Source organism: Pocillopora verrucosa, chromosome 14 (assembly GCF_036669915.1).
Source record: "Pocillopora verrucosa isolate sample1 chromosome 14, ASM3666991v2, whole genome shotgun sequence".
Classification (NCBI taxonomy): Eukaryota; Metazoa; Cnidaria; class Anthozoa; order Scleractinia; family Pocilloporidae; genus Pocillopora; species Pocillopora verrucosa.
This window is the reverse complement of record NC_089325.1, coordinates 20,231,553-20,253,177: the sequence shown is the minus strand read 5'-3', so window position 1 is coordinate 20,253,177 and position 21,625 is coordinate 20,231,553. Positions and strand designations below refer to the sequence as shown.

At 39.0% G+C, this 21,625-nt stretch overlaps 6 non-coding genes across 6 annotated transcripts; 2 read left to right on the top strand and 4 right to left on the bottom strand.

Moving 5' to 3' along the window:
• Nucleotides 1–3,005: 3,005 nt before the first annotated feature.
• Trnav-aac (transfer RNA valine (anticodon AAC)) lies at nt 3,006–3,078 on the bottom strand. Its single transcript has one exon. It is a non-coding gene; the product is annotated as a tRNA-Val (tRNA).
• A 1,691-nt stretch (nt 3,079–4,769) lies between these two features.
• Trnap-cgg (transfer RNA proline (anticodon CGG)) lies at nt 4,770–4,841 on the top strand. Its single transcript has one exon. It is a non-coding gene; the product is annotated as a tRNA-Pro (tRNA).
• An 8,661-nt stretch (nt 4,842–13,502) lies between these two features.
• Nucleotides 13,503–13,575, top strand: Trnai-gau (transfer RNA isoleucine (anticodon GAU)). The gene has a single exon. It is a non-coding gene; the product is annotated as a tRNA-Ile (tRNA).
• A 1,385-nt stretch (nt 13,576–14,960) lies between these two features.
• On the bottom strand, nt 14,961–15,033 carry Trnaa-agc (transfer RNA alanine (anticodon AGC)). Its single transcript has one exon. It is a non-coding gene; the product is annotated as a tRNA-Ala (tRNA).
• A 1,439-nt stretch (nt 15,034–16,472) lies between these two features.
• Nucleotides 16,473–16,545, bottom strand: Trnav-uac (transfer RNA valine (anticodon UAC)). Its single transcript has one exon. It is a non-coding gene; the product is annotated as a tRNA-Val (tRNA).
• A 3,147-nt stretch (nt 16,546–19,692) lies between these two features.
• Trnan-guu (transfer RNA asparagine (anticodon GUU)) lies at nt 19,693–19,766 on the bottom strand. Its single transcript has one exon. It is a non-coding gene; the product is annotated as a tRNA-Asn (tRNA).
• Nucleotides 19,767–21,625: the final 1,859 nt, after the last annotated feature.

Sequence of the window (21,625 nt, the reverse complement as noted above, 5' to 3'; positions counted from 1 at the left end):
AAAGGGGAAAAAATTTGGAGGATCCAGGTATTTCATAACATAAATTTAATATCTCAAGTTGTATGCAAATTTCAGTGTAATGCCGTCGGCGATCCTTCCCGTTTTTTTTTTATTTATTTTTTTTGCTTTTCTTTCTTTTCGATTGCTAAGAAGACGCGAAAACTTAGCTAAGGAAAAAAATTGAAAGCCACGGACAAAGACAGTAACGTAATCACATGTAGTCCTGGCGCTTACGAAAAATGTTAACATTGAGTTGTCACATGACGTATGCGACCTGGTGTCACTTTCTGTCGATTACTCCAACCGAAACGTGTAACCTTTTTCGTAATTAATAATCGTTGTGTTCGTTTTTCTAAGGCGCTACACTTCGTCTTTTTAACAGGGAGTATAACAGGATAAAGAGGAAAGGGCTAACGCTCGAGACATTGGCTTTGAAACTCTTTACGGTGGCCAATTTACGTCATCAACTCAGTTGATAAAACCAAATTATCCAGCATTGGATTTGGTTGGTACTCTCTATGAAAAGCCATTGGCTGTTGTGGCAGGACTATGGGCCCAAATAACATTAGTTTTAGTTAGGCCTCCGAAATCTACCTTTCTTCGCTGATATAAGATAAGAGAAGTGAGATGAGTAGTAAAAGGTAAAATTAATGAGCACTGTTGCAAGACTGGCGGAGCCTTTCGTCGAACGATTTTCATGAGGGTGTTTATATTAATAGCTGCAGCCGGGGAATTAGCTCAAGTGGTAGAGCGCCTGCTTCGCATGCGGGAGGTACCAGGATCGATACCCGGATTCTCCACCTTTTTTTTTTCTTTTTTTCACATTTGCCATTGATGACAGAAAACTCGTAAACCTCTCAGGAATCTAAAGGAGTTGAAACTGGAAAGGAATGTCACTGTTTTTGATACATATCGGCCGTTTTTTTACTGGATTTGGCGCAGGGTGAGCGAGACTAATATGAGGCGGACATTCCGGCAAGGTAAACAACAAAAGACACGCAAACTTCATTTGTTTTTGTTATTTTTTTCTTCTGTAACTCTTATCGTGGTCTTCGGAAAAATAATCGCGATAGAGAGGTTCCCAATGCGTCATGACATTACTGGATTTTGGTGAGTAAACGCTTAAAACTTTCATTGGTTGTGTGAGCATAACATAGATAAAATGTTCCAAAGTGATTCGCCGGCAACGGTAAGTGCGTTTTAAGTTTGTTTCATTTATTCCAGCCTCACTTTTCTCTCAAAAGAAAGAATTTCATGAAAAGGAATTTTTAAAGAATCTACTTAACTTTGGTCTGAAAATGGGTTTTTCACGAGGACATAGCTAAGTAATGGTCTCCTGTTGTTGGAGATTATTATACCGATAAATTTTGAAAAGTTATTACTGGGTGAAATAAAACACAGACATATAGATGGCTTTGTTGAAACAAAAACTGGTCCGTGTGAGGATCGAATTCACGACGCTCTACCGACTGAGCTAACGACCATTGAGTTGTGTTTCTGCAAAATTCGTATTCATAAATCGGCTTATGTGAAGTTATTTCGGCTTCCTTCTCACTTTAAGTTTTAAATTAATCCCGGGGACGATTCCTTTTGCGCTCAAATGTTATTATTGCCAGGCTATACCATTGACAGATAATCACCTGGAAAGCAAACGAAGACATCTGTGCTGGCTCTCGATTATTTTTGTTTTTTTTTTATCTGACTTTGTTTGCCTCGATTGAATGAACGAAAAACTTTATCACGGATTTCTTTAGATAAATCATTTGGTAGATGAAACTGATTGCCATCCCATTTCACTCTTCCTGTCGTAGTCCTCACGATTAGAGTGCATCTACAATACATTCTCCTTGACTTTGTGTGAGAAACAATGAGGTTCTCGACCACTAATCTTTGCGTGTTTTCCAAGGCAGGAGGAGGTCTGGATACAGGCGAAGCAGCTGCTCTGAGCCTCCTAATAATATCTTGCTTGAGTCTCTCAAACTGGGCAATATTAACGAGTTAATGATGTTTTTGCTGCTGATCATCGTGGTAACAGACGTTTGTCATATGGCTATGGATTGTTCCTCTGTCGTGGTATTTTGTCAGTTGTGACGACGTTTCTGGTCGTCAATGGCATCTAAAGTGGTAAAGCAATTAAAAAAAAAAAAACGGGTCACAAGCAATACATGGCGTGCATCTCCTACGTCCTTTACGATGATTAGAAACTATGATCAAGGCCAAGACCATCAAATTAATTTCACCTGTCTCTATTGTAGTTTCCTCAAAGAGATCCTAAAATAGTGCCGGCTTGTAGCAACGATTGTCCCTCGATTTCAGTTTAGTTTTTTCCTAAATCAAGATTATTGCTCGGGTCGCAGTTGGTTGGAGCGCCTATCTAGTAGACTCGCAGGTTTAGATACCAACTCTCCGATGTTAGCAAAGATATCTGGGACAGAAAAGAAATCAAATGGCTGTTGGTCTTATGGCATTATCCTCGCCTTGGGTACGAAAGGTCCCGGGTTCGACTCCTGGAGATGCCCGTTTTGTTGTGGAATATGATGCGAACATAGTTTTTGATCTATATATAATTAAATGAAAGAAGTCAACGTGTTACACGGGTGTTTGATATCCATTCCTAAATTTTCTTAGAAATGCCGGACTGCTTTTGATAAACTACTGCATGTGAAATTTTATCTTGTGTTCCAAGCGCACACTTGTACTCGTTGCGGATCTATTTTCTCAATTCGTTCTTGGTTTCTGTTGGGAGTATTGAACATCACTCGTGCGAATCCCAACAAATAATCGAAAGACAGAAGTTTAGTAAATAGTGCAGGAGAAGTGTCATACCGACAAGTTTCTACATGTGGTCTTTACACGAGCATAGACGGAACAATCCAGACTTAGTAGCCACCGGGAAGCGCGTGTTTTAGTTAACTCACCCTCAAAATACTCAGAAAAAATTATTATGACAAGAGGATGATAATAAAACTTAGATTTCTGATAGTGTGGAAAATTTTGACAACAATTGTTTCTGGCAGGGCTCGAACCTACGACCTTCCGCGTGTTAGGCGGACGTGATAACCACTACACTACAGAAACTTGCATGTACGCACTTGGTATCTACGGCACGTCTGAAATGCCACGTTCCTAATACACTAACGGCAGAATCGAGGAGTGTGTTGTAGGAGCAGGCTCGGTTGTTTCTGTCAACCTGATTTCTGATGAAGTTGGGCTGTCAGGGTGACACGGGAGTTATGCACACTGGAACTTTTCATTTTAAGTTCATGTTTGATAGTAATTCAAGAGTCAAAGTGTCTCTTTCTCTTTTATTCATTTAGAACAAAAAGGATAATTACGTTGATACGTTTTGATCTTTTACTAAGGCTCATGGTTTAGGGGGGGTACATCCTAAGTACCACAACACGAAAACCACCGCTGTCCAACAGTGATTTTTCAGCGCCTATTGGAGAAATATCTGTAATGTGCTGTTTTACTCTAATTCTCAAAGGCTTGTCTATATAGATGATCCTTTATGGAGAGTTTGGTTTGAGTGGAGTTTCAATGGAATCTGTTTCCAACAGCAACTAAAAATTAATCTAATAAAACTACTCTTGCTAACGCAGTTTACTTGACGTGAATATCGTCGCGCATATGTTTCTCCCGTTTGCACTTCAAATTCTTCGAAAAATATTCTAGTTTTATTACCATGTAGCTAATTTTAGATTTTTTTCTCTCTCTCTATTACTTTATCTATTTATTTCAGTTTGATAAGATTAATAACTTTTCGTAGTTAAGGTTCCTATGGTGTAGTTGTTATCACGTCTGCCGGCCGCACACGCGGAAAGTCGCAAGCCCTGTCAGAGGCGCAAGTGATCTTTTGTCACTATTACGATCGCTATCACATACTACTTGCCTAATATATGCGCCAATTTCAATTTTTGCAAACCCAAATAATTATTTTTTTAAACATTTTTGTCTCCTTGTGAGCAGGTCGCACAGGGAAAGAAAGAAGTGGAAGCAAGATGGGCTAGGGTAAGCGACTGAATGCAACAGTGGCTCATGCAATATCAAAACTTCCTCGTTTACCTGAAATTCTCGATCTTCAGAGCTAAGGTATATAGTCTCAGAGTATTAATTCACATATTTTTATGTTTTTAAACACTATTATTTTCATAAGAGCATTGGAGGTTGGAATACTTACCGTTGCGAGTTGGTTAGGAAAGTTTTCTGCACGTTTGTGCAAACATTGCAGATGACCAGAGGTCATGATTTGGAATGAAATATTTGCTGCACCCACCACTACCCATGAACGCTTTTTGCGTTTCCGCAGCAAAATCTAGGAGTTTTATATCACTTTGTGAACCTCTATGTCGCGATTATTTGCCGAGATTCGCAGAAGTGGTGTTACCTGCTCTTCAAAGCCACCTCAAACAAAATTAAAGTGTAAAATCGTAGCGGAGAAATAAGAATTTGTCTTCTCGTGAGCAGGTCGTACAGGTAAGGAAAGAGGTCGACGTAAGACGGGCTATGGGAAGCGACTGAATGCAACAGTGGCTCTTGCAATATCAAAACTTCCCCATTTACCTGAAATTCTCGAACTTTAGAGCTATGGTATATAGTCTCAGAGTATTCATTCACACATTTCATCTGATTATGATTTTCTTTGTCACTCATGAAGAATTAATTTGAAGCATTTTCCAGGAGATTCATTGTGCCCTTTTTTGTCTAGACCCGTCACACTCCTTATGGATTTTTCTTCTTGTCTCACGTCCCATTTTATTATTGTGACTGGCCTGTTGGTCTAGAGGCATGATTCTCGCTTCGGGTGCGAGTGGTCCCGGGTTCGACTCCCGGACAGGCCCCTATTGCCCATGATTGCCTACAAGTTATTGTTTCTCCATTGAGTTAAAGCTGTAGGAAAGACTATCTAAAAAGATTACTCCAAAAATGTCTACCTATCCAATCCCTTTTTTTAAGTTTGTTTTAAACCATATTCAATTGATTCAACTTTTAATAGCGACGGTGAAAACCTATAGAAATGTTTTGAGTTGTTTCTTGGTGCGCACATATACCAATTTCTAAATCTTCGAAGGACATCAGCCCAAGTCCTGATTTTGTCTTGAGATAATTTCTTAGAATCGAACATTTGTACAGGCCTTCACCGTCGCCATAGAAAATTGAATTAATTGAATGTGCCTTAAGACAATTGTTGGAGAAGATTTAATTGGTAGTCTTAGTTCGAAGAGAACAACACGTTCTAAGACACAATTTCAAAATGGTCTTTATCCTCCTCATCAATTCTTGAGCAAGTTAATTAATAACGATACACGCGAGTTATAAAAGTAGCGTAAGCGTCGGTATCCGCTTGGTCATCCTTTATTTGGACATTTGGGGTCGGTTATATACACGAGTTCTAACCCAGGGATCCTCCAGAAGAGGGCTGATTTAATTGAATAAACGTCCCACCACTATAAGCTTTCGGCCCTTTTGGCACAAAAATAAATGTTCAGATAAAAGGTTTGGCTGAGGCGAAGGTGGCTTAGAACGCAATTTTGTTAAATAGTGGCTAAACTTAGTTGAAATAACCAGATGTTGAAGTTAACAAAAGAGATGCTTTGTCAATACTTTACAAGGCAAGCTTTTTCCAAAGAATAAACAAAAGAATAAGGGCACCAAGTGGAGAATCTGGGTATCGATCCCGATACCTCCCGCATGCAAAGCGGGCGCTCTACCAGCTAATTCCCCAATCCGATAAATATGAAAGACGTAATATGATAAAAAATAATTCTTCAGTCTGCAAAGCGTGGTGCAGATAAAGAGATGCTTAGTAAGATCAAACACACGCACCAAAAACGGACCTAGTAGGTCTTTCTCTGTTTTGTCAAGTGTAGCCGTTGTTGTAGTTTTTCTTTAAAAAAAAAGAGAGATGGTCAACGCATTTTTTTTCGTTGGATGAGCTGTCCTTCGTGTAATAAAATAGCCTTGCACGTTTCGTCAGAGTTCTGATGGCCCGTGGCCGGCCATGAATGATGTTGGGCTGAAGGATGTCTAGCCGAGTCCCAAAATGGGATATTACTCTTTGTCACAATTAGTGTTCCCTACACATTAAGTGTTGACAATTTATCGCCACAGATTTAGAATAAAAGGCTCTTGCGAAACCCAATGGAAGAAATACGTGAATTAAAAAAAAGACCATAAACCTCAATGAACGCAGGGTAATTATTAGCGTCATTCAAAATAGCAAGTTATTCAAAAGAAGAATCAGAACATTAATAGGCAGGCGTGGAGAGTCCGGGTCTCGATTCCAGTGCCTACCGCTTGCTTAGGGGGCACTACACCACTTGAAGCAATTCTTCAACCAACTTAAAGATAAATGAATAAAGGGGCAAGTTCCTATAGAAACTGTGGTGCTGCGTCGTCGGAGAGTATAACTGGGTAATTTGGTACTATCAACTGAGTTGATGACGTAAATTGATTCAAAGCTGCATGACGTTTCGAGCGTTAGCCCATCGTCAGAGCGAATGAAAGATTAAAGATGGCCCAGTTAAAGCTTTTGACTCAGCTCCTCGCCTTACATAACGGCTCTTCAGCTTTGGATATAAACCGCTCTAACGGGGAAAAAGTAGAGCTAAAAGGCAAAAAATTACCGCTAACAGCAATAATGGGCAAGGGTATGCAACGTCTGTAGGCTCAGTCGGCAGAGCGTGGTACGTGAGTTCGACCCCCTACATCAATTTTTTCCCCTCATCTATCAAACTGTTTTTTTCCTTATATGTTATGAAATTCCATCACAATGTACCTTATCAGTAACACTTGACTACCAAAATTCTCCTAGTGCACAGTAAATAATTCCAAAAAAATAGGTCGTTGGCGTTTCATTATTATTCTTAGAAGTGAGAAGAAAAGTGGACAAAAACAAACTATATACGTTCAAAACCTGTCAAAATTAACGATACCCGAATTTTCGAAGCTTTAAACCATACGCTGACATCAAATTAAACAGAAGATACATGGAAAGATAAAATGTTAATTGATCGTCATCCCAACTGATAAGTATACCAGCCTTGTGAAAATGGTCATGAAGTGACCAACGTCGTCGCTCTAATCAACCCGAAATCTTTTAAAAGCTAAGTATGAACACTTTGGAACTTGCGGATAGATAATTTGTTGTGGCATATAATTACAAATGCTCAATCTTAGTCGAAATTTTTTTTTAGGAAAATGTGCTTGAGAAATGAATTGAGCAGAAATCATATAATTTCCATGACCGCTATCAAAATACATGCATATAATTTGATTCTTTGTGCGGCTTAACATTGCCTCAATAGCAAAATGTACCCAATAAGGGAAACTCGCCCGCAAAATCTCGTGTCCATTTATCTTTGTTGGTAAGTGGAGGGGCACCCGAGAAGTAAGAAGTCACTTCTTCATCCTCATATTTCTATCGTCCTTCAGCATCTTCCTGTGTGTTTTTTACCAGTCACTTGAAGAAACTCGGGTTATGTTTTCCCAAGGTGACATTTGATTTAAAAGTACAGCAGAGTAATCTCTGCACCTTACAAGACTGTAGCCACCTAATCTTCTGGCCAGCGGTGGAATCTGCATAATTAAGATTTGCTCTTGCTCTGGAAAGAAAACGAGATATAAATGTCTTAGATAGAGATTTTATTAAGATTAAGTACCGACTTTTCGATTAGAGGAGCTCTATCGGAATGGAAACCCGGTCTCCCGCGTGACAAGCGAGGATACTCACCGCTATACTACCGAACGGTCTTACGAGAGACAAGGTAAGGATGAAAGGCTAGCGCAACTTTCCGCTTGTATTTAGTAAAACACCACTCGCTTTGGAACTTCTTTTGGAAAAGTTAACTGATCGTGATCCTTACTGTTGCACTTGCCAGTAATAATAATAGGAATTGATTGTACATATACTAAGACGACAACAGGGAAAGTGGAATAGGTCACTAACATGGACGACCGGTAGGAAGCGATCATTTGCTTACACACCTGCTACCAGCTACGCATCAAAACAACAGTAATATATCTTTTAAGGGTTTCGTGTAACTGGCCTGTTGGTCTAGTGATTCTCGCTTTGGGTGCGGGAGGTCACGAGTTCGACTCCTGGACAGGCCCGTTTTGTCGTGGAATTTGATCTGAGGAAACTTTTTGTTCCTACATTTAGGTAATTTAAGACGAAGGAAAGACAATCAGGCAAAATAACTTCTAAACCGTTGTCACACTCTGACAAAAAGTTGTTGCATTACAGACCTTTCAATATTTTTTAAAATAATTCTTATGCAATTCAATATTTGTGATAAGCAGTGGTCAAAACGTAAATTAAGGTTTTTGTGTGCGTTTTAGTGTGCAAACACAGCCAATTTCCACAATTTTTGAAAGGCGACATGTAGAAAATAATTATGACAAATTACACTTGAACAGAACCGAGAATAGTCATCAATTGCTGTCCTGTGATGTAAAGATGGAGTTTTCGTTGGATTGACGGTATAGAGAACGAGTGCCATAGTGAACAGACATTCTATTTTATAGAATTTCACATTTTTTCTAGAATAAAGGGCAATTTGGTGAGTTGAAGTGCAGTTAATCGTCGATAATCCAAAACAACAGCTGATGAGATTTTCTCCACACTCCCAACTTGAGCGATGTAGTAAAAACCAGAAAACACATATCGTGAATATCATATTTTGATTCGCTCCAGACAGGCTACTCCATTTGCAGGAAACAAAGCCAAAACTCTTTGTCCTTCGGATGAAATAGCTTCAAAGGAACGACTAAAGCGCGGCATCAAGATAAATGCAAGAGATCAATGTCTTACACGTATGTTTGATATTCACTACTATCAAAGAAAATACAAATGAAGATTTCAAATTTTGTCTGAAATAACTGCTTTTGCGAAATTATTGCATTTGGAATTTATTTCTTGCGTGTACATATAGCAATTTTACGCGCACACGTTTACACGTTGCGGACCTATTTTGTCATTTCGTTCTTGGTTTCTATTGGGAGGGATGAACATCACTCGTGCGAATCCCGACAAATAATCACAAGAAGGAGGTTGAAAATGGAAATAATGTTAAGTCGATAGTGGAAATACGAACGCGAGTAAATAGTGCAGCGAAGGTGTCATACCAACAAGTTTATTCATCCGATCTTTACACGAGCATAAACAGAAGAATCCAGACTGAGTGGCCACCGGTAAGCGCGTGTTTTAGTTTATCTCAGCCTCAAAATACTCAGAAAAAAAATTGAACGGATGGTGATAAAACTTGGATTTCTGATGTTGCGGACGACTGTGACAACCTTTTGTTTCTGGCAGGGCCCGAACCTGCGACCTTCCGCGTGTTAGGATGACGTGATTATCATTACACCAAAGAAATTTACAGGTTACTACTTTTGTGGCATTTACGGCATGTTTAAAATGCCTTGTTTCGAATAAGTTCACGAATAAGCAGTATTTGGAGGGTGCTGTGGGAAAAGGCTCCGGTTGTTTCTGTCATTCATTTGTTTCTCACTCCTGTTGCTGACAAGCTGATGAAGTTGGGCTGTCAGGGTGTCACGCGAGTTACGCACGCTCCAACGTTTCATCTTAAGTTCATGTTTGTAGTCATTCAAGAGTCAAATTATCAATTTTCAACAAAATCATAGACAGCAAAAAGACGTCGAAGACGCATTAACAAAACAAACGACTCGGTTTCGCGAAATTATGTAAAATTTACCTCATACGAATAAATTTTGCGATTCTTTGCCACACGTGCAGGCAATTTTTCATCTTGCCTAAGCTTTCTGTGGTACGAATCCCGGCATACAGGGCTTGACAAGGCCAAATCAAATTACAAGACGGAGAGACTGTTCTCGAGTAGATGATGCAGCAAAGTTTTCATTCCAACAAGTGTCGTTTGTTTATCTGAGGTATCCATGAGCATAAAGAAACCGTTCAGACTGACTCGCTAACCGGTAACTGTTTCTTAGTTTACCTCAGCCTTAGTATCCTTAGAATGAATGAGGTTCTCAGGAAAAGAAGAGTATCACAAAGTTGAAATTTAATTTATTGAATTTTGAACTACTAATTATTCTCATGAGGAAGAATAATTAACCAGAAGAAACATAATGAACACAATTTGTAATGATTGTTAAAGCTGCACATATTGCTGTAGTGTCTGCCCATCCTCCAATCAAAATGGTCATAAATCGTTTCTGGCAGGGCTCGAACCTGCGATCTTCCGCGTGTTAGGCAGACGTGATAACCACTTTACTACAAAAAACCTCAGCAATATTTGCGGTTAATTTTGTTAATTATAGTTTTTATATCAAAATGGATAAATGAATAAGGGATAAGGAAAAATATACAAGGTGATTCACACGAAAGTTAAAATCTGCCTAGTAAGAAGATCTCGAGGTGGAAATTTAAGGAAAAGTGGATACATTCGAGGTGCAAAAGATGCCTTCCCTAAATGAGAATCCATACAGACAAACCTTTGGGAATATGAATGAAGCAGTACATATCAATTAAATAAGCATGTTTTTAGTCATCCTTCTGAAGAGTAGCCTAGTCATGCCATCCTTTTCCTTATGCGCCCAAATCTTTACTATTTTTGGGCAATACAATTGACAGACAACCACCTTGAAAGTGAACAAAGATTGCCTATGGCAGGCCCTCGATTAGATTTTTTTCTTATCCGACTTTGGCTGCCTTGATAAAATGAATGAAAAACGTGATCACATATTTATTTCGGTATATCATATATCCTTTGTGGCCCATCGCAAAAATCAGCTCTATCCCGTTTTTTCTGAGGTGTCTGTGACATAGCTGACATTCCTTTTAGGAATCTCGACACAATTTAACTTACAAACCGTAGGTGAACTTGTGAATTATAAAGCTTTGGAAAATAAAAAGGTCTTAATGGCCCTCTTAAACTTGTTTAAAGATTGGGTGTTTCTGATAGAGCCCGGAGGATCGTTCCACAATTTAGGGGCGGCTGCATGGAAAGATCGATCGCCGAGCGTGGTGAGTGTTTTACCCCTGCAAGGAGTAAGGAGTAAGCCGTCATTGGAACGGAAGTCATATCTTCCGGTGTATCTAACAGAAATCAGCTCACTTATGTAGGCTGGGGAAGACCATGTATTGATTTAAAAGTAGTTAAGATAATTTTAAACACTATGCGATATTTTACAGGTAGCCAGTGTAATGATTTGAGCAGAGGTGTGATATGACAAAATCTGCTCTCCTGGAATATAAGGCGTGCAGCTGCATTCTGGACTTTGTAATTTGTGAAGATGGCACTCAGGAACTTTAATAGGAGGCTGTTTCAATAGTCCAAGCGGCTAGATATAAAGGCATGAATAAGTATCTCCGTGCATTATTTTGGGCAAGAGGAGGTCTGGATACGGGCGAAGCAGTTGCTTAAGCCTCGTCCCCTTACAATATCCTGAAAAAGCGGTATATGGATAATACATGGTTTGCATTTGCTAACGTCCTTTGCGATGATCAGAAACTGTGATCAAGGCCAAGAACATTAAATTAATTTCACCTGTCTCTATTGTAGTTTCCTCAAAGAGCATTAAATAGTGCAGGCTCGTAGCAAGGATTGTCCCTCGATTTCAGTTTCAGAACAATCCAGACTGAGTAGCCACCGGTAAGTGCGTCTTTTAGTTAACTCACCCTCAAAATACTCAGAAAAAAAAATTATAATGATAAGAGGATGATGATGAAACTTGGATTTCCTATAGTGTGGACGATTGTGACAAAATTTGATTCTGGCAGAGCTCGAACCAGCGACCTTCCGCGTGTTAGGCGAATATGATAACCACTCCACCACAGAAACTTGCGTGAACGCACTTTAGTGGCATCTACGCCATGTCTGAAATGCCATGTTCGACTAAACTAACGGCAGAATCGCGGAGGGTGTTGTGAGAACAGACCCGGTTGTTTCTATCATTTATTTGCTTCTCGCTCCTGTTGCTGACGAACTGATGAAGTTGGGCTGTCAGGGTGACACGGAAGTTACGCACGCTGGGACGTTTCATTTTAAGTTCATGTTTGATAGTAACTCAAGAGTCAAAGAATCAATTTTCAACATAATCACAGACGGCAGAAAGACGTCGAAGACGTAGAGAGAACGATTTCGCGTAGTCAGAACAAATGACAGGGTTTCTCCACATCACTCGTTGCTTCGCATATCCATTAGCAGGATTATAAAAGCTGGCATGTATCAATTCAATTTACGTTCTGTGGTTAGTTCCTTCTTTGTTCGGAAAGTCATAATGACAAAAATATCTAAAGGAGCCTGAAATATTGTTTTCAAAATTACTGGTTCTCTAAGCCTTTTTTTATACAAATGTCCTCGGTAGAATAATGGTCTCCCCCGGTCTCCCGCCTGTCACGCGGGAGACCGGGGTTCGATTCCCCGCTGGGGAGATATTTCCTTTTTCTACAGGAGATTAGAAAAATTCCCATTTTTATGTGATTAAAAAAATCTTAGCGGTATTCATGACAAACGAATTTGGAATCTTTGTGAGGGCATATGAAAACGGAAGAAACAACCCGACCAGTGTCATCAGAGGGAGTAAATCTAATTAACTTTGTACTATTGCTCAGATCCTTCTCGAGATGATAGAGGGAGGATTGTTTAAGCTTTCGTATATCTGTTATTCCTTCTGTTTGTAGAGATAACTGTATTCAATATAGTTTACTAACTCCCACTGAGTTATCAGGTGCAGTTTGCAAAATGTTTTGGCCAACAATAAAAAAGGCACCGATCGGAATCGAATCCACGACCTCCATCTTTGACGGTAGGGACCCCTGTTTTTACATAGTCGTTTTTCGTAGCCTCCTTTTAGGTCAGCTCTATCCTTCTCTCTATGACCTGCTTCAATGATCCGTCGCTGTGGAATTATTTTATTTGTTTTGTTTGAGGTATCTGTGACATAGCTAACATCGCTTTTGCGAAGCTCGGCAAGTAATCCCGACGCAATTTAACTTGCAATCGGCAAGTGAATATGTGCTCAAATTATAATTTTAGCATTTTGGTCTGTCTCAGACTTAATGGCATCTAAATAAAGAAAGGTTCTTGAGAAAGAGTGTAATGCAATTTTGATTGTTTGGTAGAATATAAAACTAGAGCAGATTTTGAGCTAAGGAAATGTTTGCAAAAATGTTCCTGGCAAGGAAAAAAGAGAATTTTGGAAGCTGAGTGCTGTTGATCAAGTACATCTTGAAGGATTTTCAACAGATATAAGAGAATAACATTTCAAATCACGTCATTATCTTCTTTGCAAGGGACATGTAGTTCACACTCTGTGTGGTGCGGAACTCAGACAGTAATGATTACTTAAACCTTCTTCTCTGGCATCTCGGAAAGGATCGATCTAGTAATGATTCTAGTTGAGTTGTTTCAGTCTCTCATTTTCACATCCGCTTTCGTGCGGGTTGGTGCACAACTAGGAAGGTGCCGGGATCGATACCCGGATTGTCAATTGTTTGCCCTTTCGAGCTTTCTCATGTGCATGGTCCGTTAGCTCAGTCGGTAGAGCGTGGTGCTGATAACGCCAAGGTCGTGAGTTCGATTCTCACACGGACCAGGGAATACTCTTTTGTCTCTATAAAGCTATCTGAACAAAACACTAGTTTGTAACTAACTTTCCATTTCATCTATGTGTCTGTATTTTACTTCCATGTGATGATAACTTTTAAAAATTTATTGATTTATAATCTTCAACAACAGGGGTATTCGTCCACGTAGGAATTCTTCGTGGGGACTTTTCAAACATTCTTGTCTCCTTGTGAGCAGGTCGTACAGGGAAGGAAAGAGGTCGAAGTAAGATGGGCTACGGTAAGCGACTGAATGCAACCGTGGCTCTTGCAATATCAAAGCTTCCCCGTTTACCTGAAATTCTCGATCTTCAGAACTATGGTATACAGTCTCAGAGATTCAGTATTCATTCACACATTTCATCTAATTAAGATATTTTTTTGTCACTCATGAAAACTGAATTTGAAGCATTTCCAGGACATTCATTGTGCCCTTTTCTTTTCAGGCACGTCACATTAATTTTGCATTTCCTGCTTGTCTCACGTCACCATTTTATTATTGTGGACTGGCCTGTTTGGTCTAGCAGCATGATTCTCGCTTCGGGTGCGAGAGGTCCCGGTATGGCCCCTAGTGCCTATGATTACATACAAATTTTGGTTTCTTTATTGACTTACGTAAAGGTGTAGGAAAGACTCCAAAGATGTCTTCTTATCCAGTTACCTTTTTTCGTTTGTTTTAAATCAAATTCAATTAATTCAATTTTCAATAGCGACGGTGAATACCTATATAAATGTTTCGAGTTGTTTCTTGGTGCGTAGATATACCAATTTTCCAAATTTTTAAAGAACATTAGCCAAAGTTCCGAATTTGTCTTAAGATATTTTCAGAGAATCGAATATTCATACAGGTTTTAACGTCGCCGTAGAAAATTGATTTAACTGAAAGTGCCTTAAGACAATTGTTGGTCAAAATTTAATTGGTAGTCTGAGTTCGAAGAGAACAACAATTTCTTAGACACAATTTCAAAATGGTCTTTATCCTCCTCATCAATTCTTGAGCAAGTTAATTTATAACGATAAAAAAGTAGCGTAAGCCTCGGTATCCGCTTGGTCATCCTTTCCTTGGATATTTGGGGTGGTTATTTACACGAGATCTAAACCAAACCGTGGTTTTACGCAGTCAGTAGGCCTCGGATTCTCTATAAGAGGGTTGATTTAATTGAATAAATGTCCCTCCACTATCAGCTTTCGGCCCTTTTGACACAAAAATAAATGTTCAGATGAGGTGAAGATGGCTTAGAACGCGGTTTTGTTAAAGGGTGGCTAAACTTTGTTTAAATAACCAGCCGTTTAAGTTTACGAAAGAGATGCTTAGTAAACACTTTACAAGGCAAGTTTTTTTGTAAAGAATAAACAAAAGAATAAGGGAGGGAATTGGAGAATCCGGGTATCGATCCCAGTACCTCCCGCATGCTAAGCGGGCGCTCTACCATTTGAGCTAATTCCCCAACGTCTGACTTCTTACTTTTCAGGAATAGAGGGTATCCGGCCCCCTTGTTTAGAATCAATAATTCAGAATTATCTTGACAGATCAATTCTACTGAGTAAATATGAGAGACGTAATATGATAAAAAATAATTCTTCAGTCGGCAAAGCGTGGTGCGGATAACGAGGTGGTGAGTACGATCAAACACACGCAGCAACAACGGACCTAGTAGGTCCTTGTCTGTTTTGTCGAGTGTAGTCGTTGTTGTAGTTTTTTCTTAAACAAAAGAGAGGGTTAACGTATTTTTTTTCGCTGGATAGCCTGTCCTTCGTGTAATAAAGTAGCCTTGCGCGTCTCCTTAGAGTCCTGATGGCCGGCCTTGAATGATGTCGGGCTGAAGGATGTCTAGCCAAGTCATTTGTCAGTATGGATTGGTTTCCTGTAAATTGTTGTCCACAGTGAGTTAAAACTTAAAATTATTATTAATTAATTAATAAATTATTACGTTTTGCCCTGGGTGACATGTTTGATTTAAAAATACAACTGAGTCGGCTCTGCACGCTTAAGACCATACAAGACTGTAGCCACCTAATCTTTTGGCTAGCGGTAGAATCTGTAAAATTAGAACTTGCTCTTGGTCTGGAAAGAAAAGGTTATAAATGTCTCGGATAGAGATTTTATTCAGATTAAGTACAGACTTTTCGTGTAAAAGAGCTCTATCGGAATGGAACGCCTCTATCCCAACGAAAAGGCAATTGGAATAGATTGTACATAGTATCAGACGACAACAGGGAAAGTGCTACTAACTAGGACGACCGGTAAGGAGCGATCATTTGACTACACACCTGCTACCTGCTAAGCGTCGAAACAATAGTAATTATTTTTTTACGGTCTTCACATTACCTGGCCTGTTGGTCCAGTGGCATGATTGTCGCTTTTGGCGAGAGGTCGCGGGTTCGACTCCCAGGCAGACCCGTTTCGTCGTGGAATATGATGTGAGCAGAGCTTTCGTTCCTTCATTTGGCTAATTTAGGACGAAGGAAAGACAAATGAGACAAAATAACTTCAAACCCGTCGTCAAACTCCGACAAAAAGTTGTTGAATTACAAACTTTTCATTATTTTTTAAAATGATGCAAATGCAATTAAATAGTTCTGGTCAAATAGTCAAAACGTAAATAAAGCTTTTTCTGTGTGGGTGTTTTGATGTGCAGACACAGCAATTTCGACAATTGTAGAAAGGCGATGAAATTCAAGATGACAAATTATACTTGAACAGTACCGATCAACAACCATCAATTACTGTCCTGTCGTTTGTTGGTCTGAAGTCTGCATGAGCATAAAAAAACCGTTCAGACTGACTCGCGAACCGGTAAGTGTTTCTTACATACTCAGACAGGATAAGGTTCTCATGAAATTTCTCGTGGTATTACAAAACGAAAATTTAATTCATGATCGAAAATGTTTCTGGCAGGGCTCGAACCTACGATCTTCCGCGTGTAAAGCGGACGTGATAACCACTACACTACAGAAACCGCATGGATAAGAATAAATGAATAAGTGACAAGAAAAAACATGCAAGGTGATTCATATGGAAATTAAACTCTCCTTTGTAATTTTTCGCGATGTAATTTTAAGGAAAAGTGGACACATTCGAGGTGCAAAAATGCCCTCCTTAAGTGAGGTTCCATACAGACAAGCCCTTGAGAATATGAATGAAGCTGTACATATCAATAAAGCAAGCATGTTTTTTGGGCATTCTTCTGAAGATTAGCGCAGTCATGCCATCCTTTTCCTTATGCGTTCAAATGTTATTATTTTTCGGCAACACAATCACAGATAAAAACCTTGAAAGTGAGAAAAGATTACCCAAGTATGTTAGGCTGCCTTGATAAAATGAATGAAAACGTGATCACTGATTTCTTTCGGTATATCCTTTGTCAGGCGAATTTTCTCTTTTATTCCACTGTTTCTTTTGTAGTCTTGAGTGTATCTACGATGTATTCTCACTGACTAGGTTAGAAACAATAAGGTTCACGACCACTTAACTTAACTTCTTTTCCAGGTGACCAGAAAAAGTCTTATTTCATCTCATTAAAACCTCTTTGTGGCATTCATGAAAAATGAATTTAAAATCTTTCATTTGCCTTTTTCTTTTCAGAATGAATACAAATTCTTTATTTCTTTGATTCGCACCGAGTTGCTAAATCACCGGGCTACGTTCTTTTACGGTATAGAAAATAGCCTAGCCTCCTTTGTTGTATTTATAAACCAAATGCTACACAAGACTAATTGTACTACGTGTTTGCTAAAGTGACTGCTTAGAAATTAAAGGAGCCTCCACTGAGCATAGCTGTATTGTAAAGAACACACAGGAAGATGCTAACGGAAAACAGAAATGCGAGACTCCTCTCTTTTCTAGTGCCCCCGCTTTAACCAAGCAAACCTTAGTGAATACGTAATTTCGCGATCAAATTTACCAGACTAGAGAGACGGCGTCTTTTCAAGTTAGGAGCAACAATACCCGGCAAAACTTACAAAAGAACCGAAAAAAAGAAAAGTAACCTCTAAGATCCCCTTCAACTATCAATGAATTTTCAAACGCTTTCTGTCATGAGGTTTCTTACTCTTTTTATCATAATTACTTATTGATTTATTTATTTATTCATTTATACACCGAAGTACCTATTCATTCAGTTATTAATCTAATTGGTTATCTGTCTATTCATTTATTTACCAATAACTATTTACTTTTAATATTTAGTGTATTCACCCTTTTGTTATCTGGTGGGTGTTTTCTCTTGTTTGTCCTCTGTCTGTTTATTTTCAGTTGTGCTCTAGTCTGAAATAAAGACAAAATTTTTCTCCTCAGTCCCCGAGCATCTGCAATCTACAACTTGCATGGTAAAGAGCACCGTTCTGGCTTTCAAAGCGAATGGCACTGTGCGTACCTACCTCGCAGGGTTCAAACGTTGCAAAGGATGGGCTTCATCATATTATGTTTGCTGTTTACCTGTCAATCCTTTTAGGTCGCAGTTTACTCACAGTGCCTACTCAATGAAGCATATTCTCCGATTCCAATTATTAACACTGTCTACAGCATTAATTAGGCGCAGCGGATGGTTGGTTCATCAAAAATGTCTACACACCCTCTGGTTATTTAATGGTCAATGCATTTCAGAGAAGGTTGAGTAGGCCAAAGTTCGAAAAAGATCCTGTGACCCCCGAGATCTTACAAGCCCTCATGATATCAAATATAAAAGATGAATTTCCGTCTCTTTTTGTTCTCAGAGTTTCATCATCATCCTCTTACCATAATAATTTTTTTTCCTGAGTATTTTGAGGGTGAGTTAACTAAAAACGCGCTTACCGGTGGCTACTCAGTCTGGATTGTCCTGTCTATGCTCGTGTAAAGACCAGATGAATAAACTTGTTGGTATGACACCTTTCCTGCACCATCTACTTAACCTCCGTCTTGCAATTATTTGTTGGGATTCGCACGAGTGCTGTTCAATGCTCCCAACAGAAACCAAGAACAAAATGAAAAAAACAGGTGCGCAACGAGTACACGTGTGCGCGTAGAATCGCAATATGTACACCCATGAGACAAATTTCACATGCAGTAATTTCGCAAAAGCAGTCCGGCATTTCTGAGAAAATTTAGGAATGGATATCAAACATCCGTGTAAGACGGTGATTTCCTGCATTTAATTATTTATAGATCAAAAACTCTGTTCGCATTATATTCCACAACAAAACGGGCATCTCCGGGAGTCGACCCCGGGACCCCGCACCCAAAGCGAGAGTTATGCACTAGACCAACAGCCATGAGTTCCCCATAGTGTCAATTTGATTTCTTTTCTGCCCCAGATGTCTTTGCTAACATTGGAGAGTTGATATCTAAACCTGCGATGCTACTAAATGGGCGCTCCAACCAACTGCAACCCAAGCAATAATTTTGATTTAGAAAAAGACAAATCTGAAATCGAAGGAAATCGTTGCTACAAGCTGGCACTATTTTAGGATCTCTTTGAGCAAACTACAATAGAGACAGGTGAAGTTAATTAAATGTTCTTGGCCATGATCATAGATTCCGATCATCGCAAAAGATGTTAACAGATGTACACCATGTATTAGCCGTAGCCCGTTTTTTTTTGTTTTTTTTTTTGTTATTGCTTTACCAGTTTAGATGCCATTGACGACCAGAAACATCATATAACAAACGTCCGTTACCACGACGATCACCAACAAAAACATCATTAACTCTCTAATATTGCTCAGTTTTAGAGACTCATGCAAGATATTATAAAGGAACGAGGTTTAAGCAGCTGCTTCGCTTGCATCCAGACCCTCTCCTGCCTTGGAAAAGAAGCAAAGATTAGCGATCGAGAACTAATTGTTTCTCGCGCAAAGTCAAGGAGAATGCATTGTAGATGCACTCTAGTCTTAAAGACTTCGACTGGAACAGTGGAATGGAATGGCAATCAGTTTCATCTGCCACATGATTTATCTAAAGAAAAGCGTGATAACGTTTTTTCGTTCATTCAATCAAGGCAACCAAAGTCAGATAAAAACAGCAAAAAGCAATCGAGAACAAGCGTAGGTAATCTTTGTTTGCTTTCAAGCTGATTATCTGTCAATGGCATTGCCTGGCAATCATAACATTTGAAAGCAAAAGGAATCGTCCCCGGGTGGGATTGAACCACCAACCTTTCGGTTAACAGCCGAACGCGCTGACCGATTGCGCCACAGAGACTGTGCAAAGTCAGGATTAGAAATTCGTAGAAAGGCTGCACTCTTGAAATGTGGCAAGTTCAAGTCATGACTGGTACATTTCTTTTCTTTTCTTCTCCCCCTTTGTATTTCAAATTCGACTTTACAAGTCTGTTATCGACACGACAAAACCATCACCATCATTATATTTTGCTTTTTGCCCATATTTGGACGCACAAACCTCTGATGGTCAGCCCTATTTCAAGGGCTCGTTTGAGCAAAGCTGACTGGCTTTTGATCAAAGGTCAGAAGAATGACCATTGCCTGTTGTGGTTGCTTTATCATGATCGGAAACATTCAACAGAGTTTAATTTATTTTGATGAAAATATTTACCAATAACAAGTAACCTTCTGTTTAATATTTAGTTGACAGAACATGAAAATACTGAATTAAAAAAGGATGAAGTAATTATATGTGCTATGCGTTCCATCGCAGACAAACATTCCAGCTGCAATAGCAAAACCTATAATGTTACTACCTACTTGTAGTGCCAAAGCATGTGCCAAATATCAGTTTCTAGAGGAGATTGACGAACAGTAAAGAAGCCGATGTGTACAGAAACCTGGAACTACTGGCCTTCATCGCTTACATGTAACAAGGAATAGTACCAAGGCTTGAAGATTTCGGCTGGAGTAGCTTATTACAGAAATGAAACGTTGAGCTACTGACTTTCTTTCTTTCTTTCTATTCTTGCACAAGAAGATGGAAGTCAAGTACCTCCAATGTGTGTGATGTATGGTTATGTAATGAATACCCAATGCTGGGTGTTGAACCTTGTCCAAAAACTCATGAATATCATCTTTGGTATTTGAACACTCCATTGGCAAGGTAAGTATCATTTAAGTAACTACACGCAATTTTAAAAAAAGTTATTACAGACTGAGAGAAATACCATTTTTATTTTATCTCCCTTGTTAGTGAAGCAAAGATTTGATTTAAAACCTTGAAACATCATAAGCTTAAAAATTGCAAATGTGAACCTTCCATATTTGTTTCTTTTTTTTCGTTTTTCATTTTATAAAAAAAGACCAATCCCTGGCTTGATTTGTCTAACCGAACATGCAAAAGAAAGAAGCTAGAGTTAACTCAAACCTTGTGATGCTTTCAAGGTTCAAATTAAATTATTGCTTCACTGTTTCTCGTGATCTTTAGGGGAGATGTGGATAGTTGATTCATATGTATGTGTTTTCAGTACACTCAGGGTCAAGTAATAGTCTTAAAATTTTGCAAAATATAACGCATTAAGTACGAATTTTCATTTTTGCCTTCCTTACGTTATTTTGGAAAAAATAGATAATAAAATAGTTCTTAAATAATTTTATTCTGACTTGAAATAATAACAGATTACATTTCAAAGGGACAAAAGATAGTTTGTCAAACAGGAAAATATCAAAGCAATATCAAAAGAAACTTTTTTGGCATATTTTCATTGTTAAGTGGATCTAGGAAAAGTTAGAAAAGTTGTCTAACAAAAGGTAGAGCGTCCGCTTTACACGCGAGAACTAACGGGATCGATACCCGGATTCTCCAAATAGATTATCTTTTAATATCATAACTGAACGACCATTTCCATCTTTTTGTCTTTTTATGAGGTCGAGTTCACCCAGCGATAGATTCGATTCATGAAATTGAAGACTAAGTACAATGAACGCAGCGGAGAGAGCGTTTTCAAATTAGCTCAAGTTGTAGAGCACCCGTGTAACATGCAAGAGGTACCCGGGTTCTCCATCTTGCCTATATACTCGTGATGCTTCGTTTGAGAAAGAAGGTGCTTGTGCTTGTGCACCGCCTGAACATACTTCAATTTTAATAATTAAAGCTCGTAGTGCCTTCAATTAGGC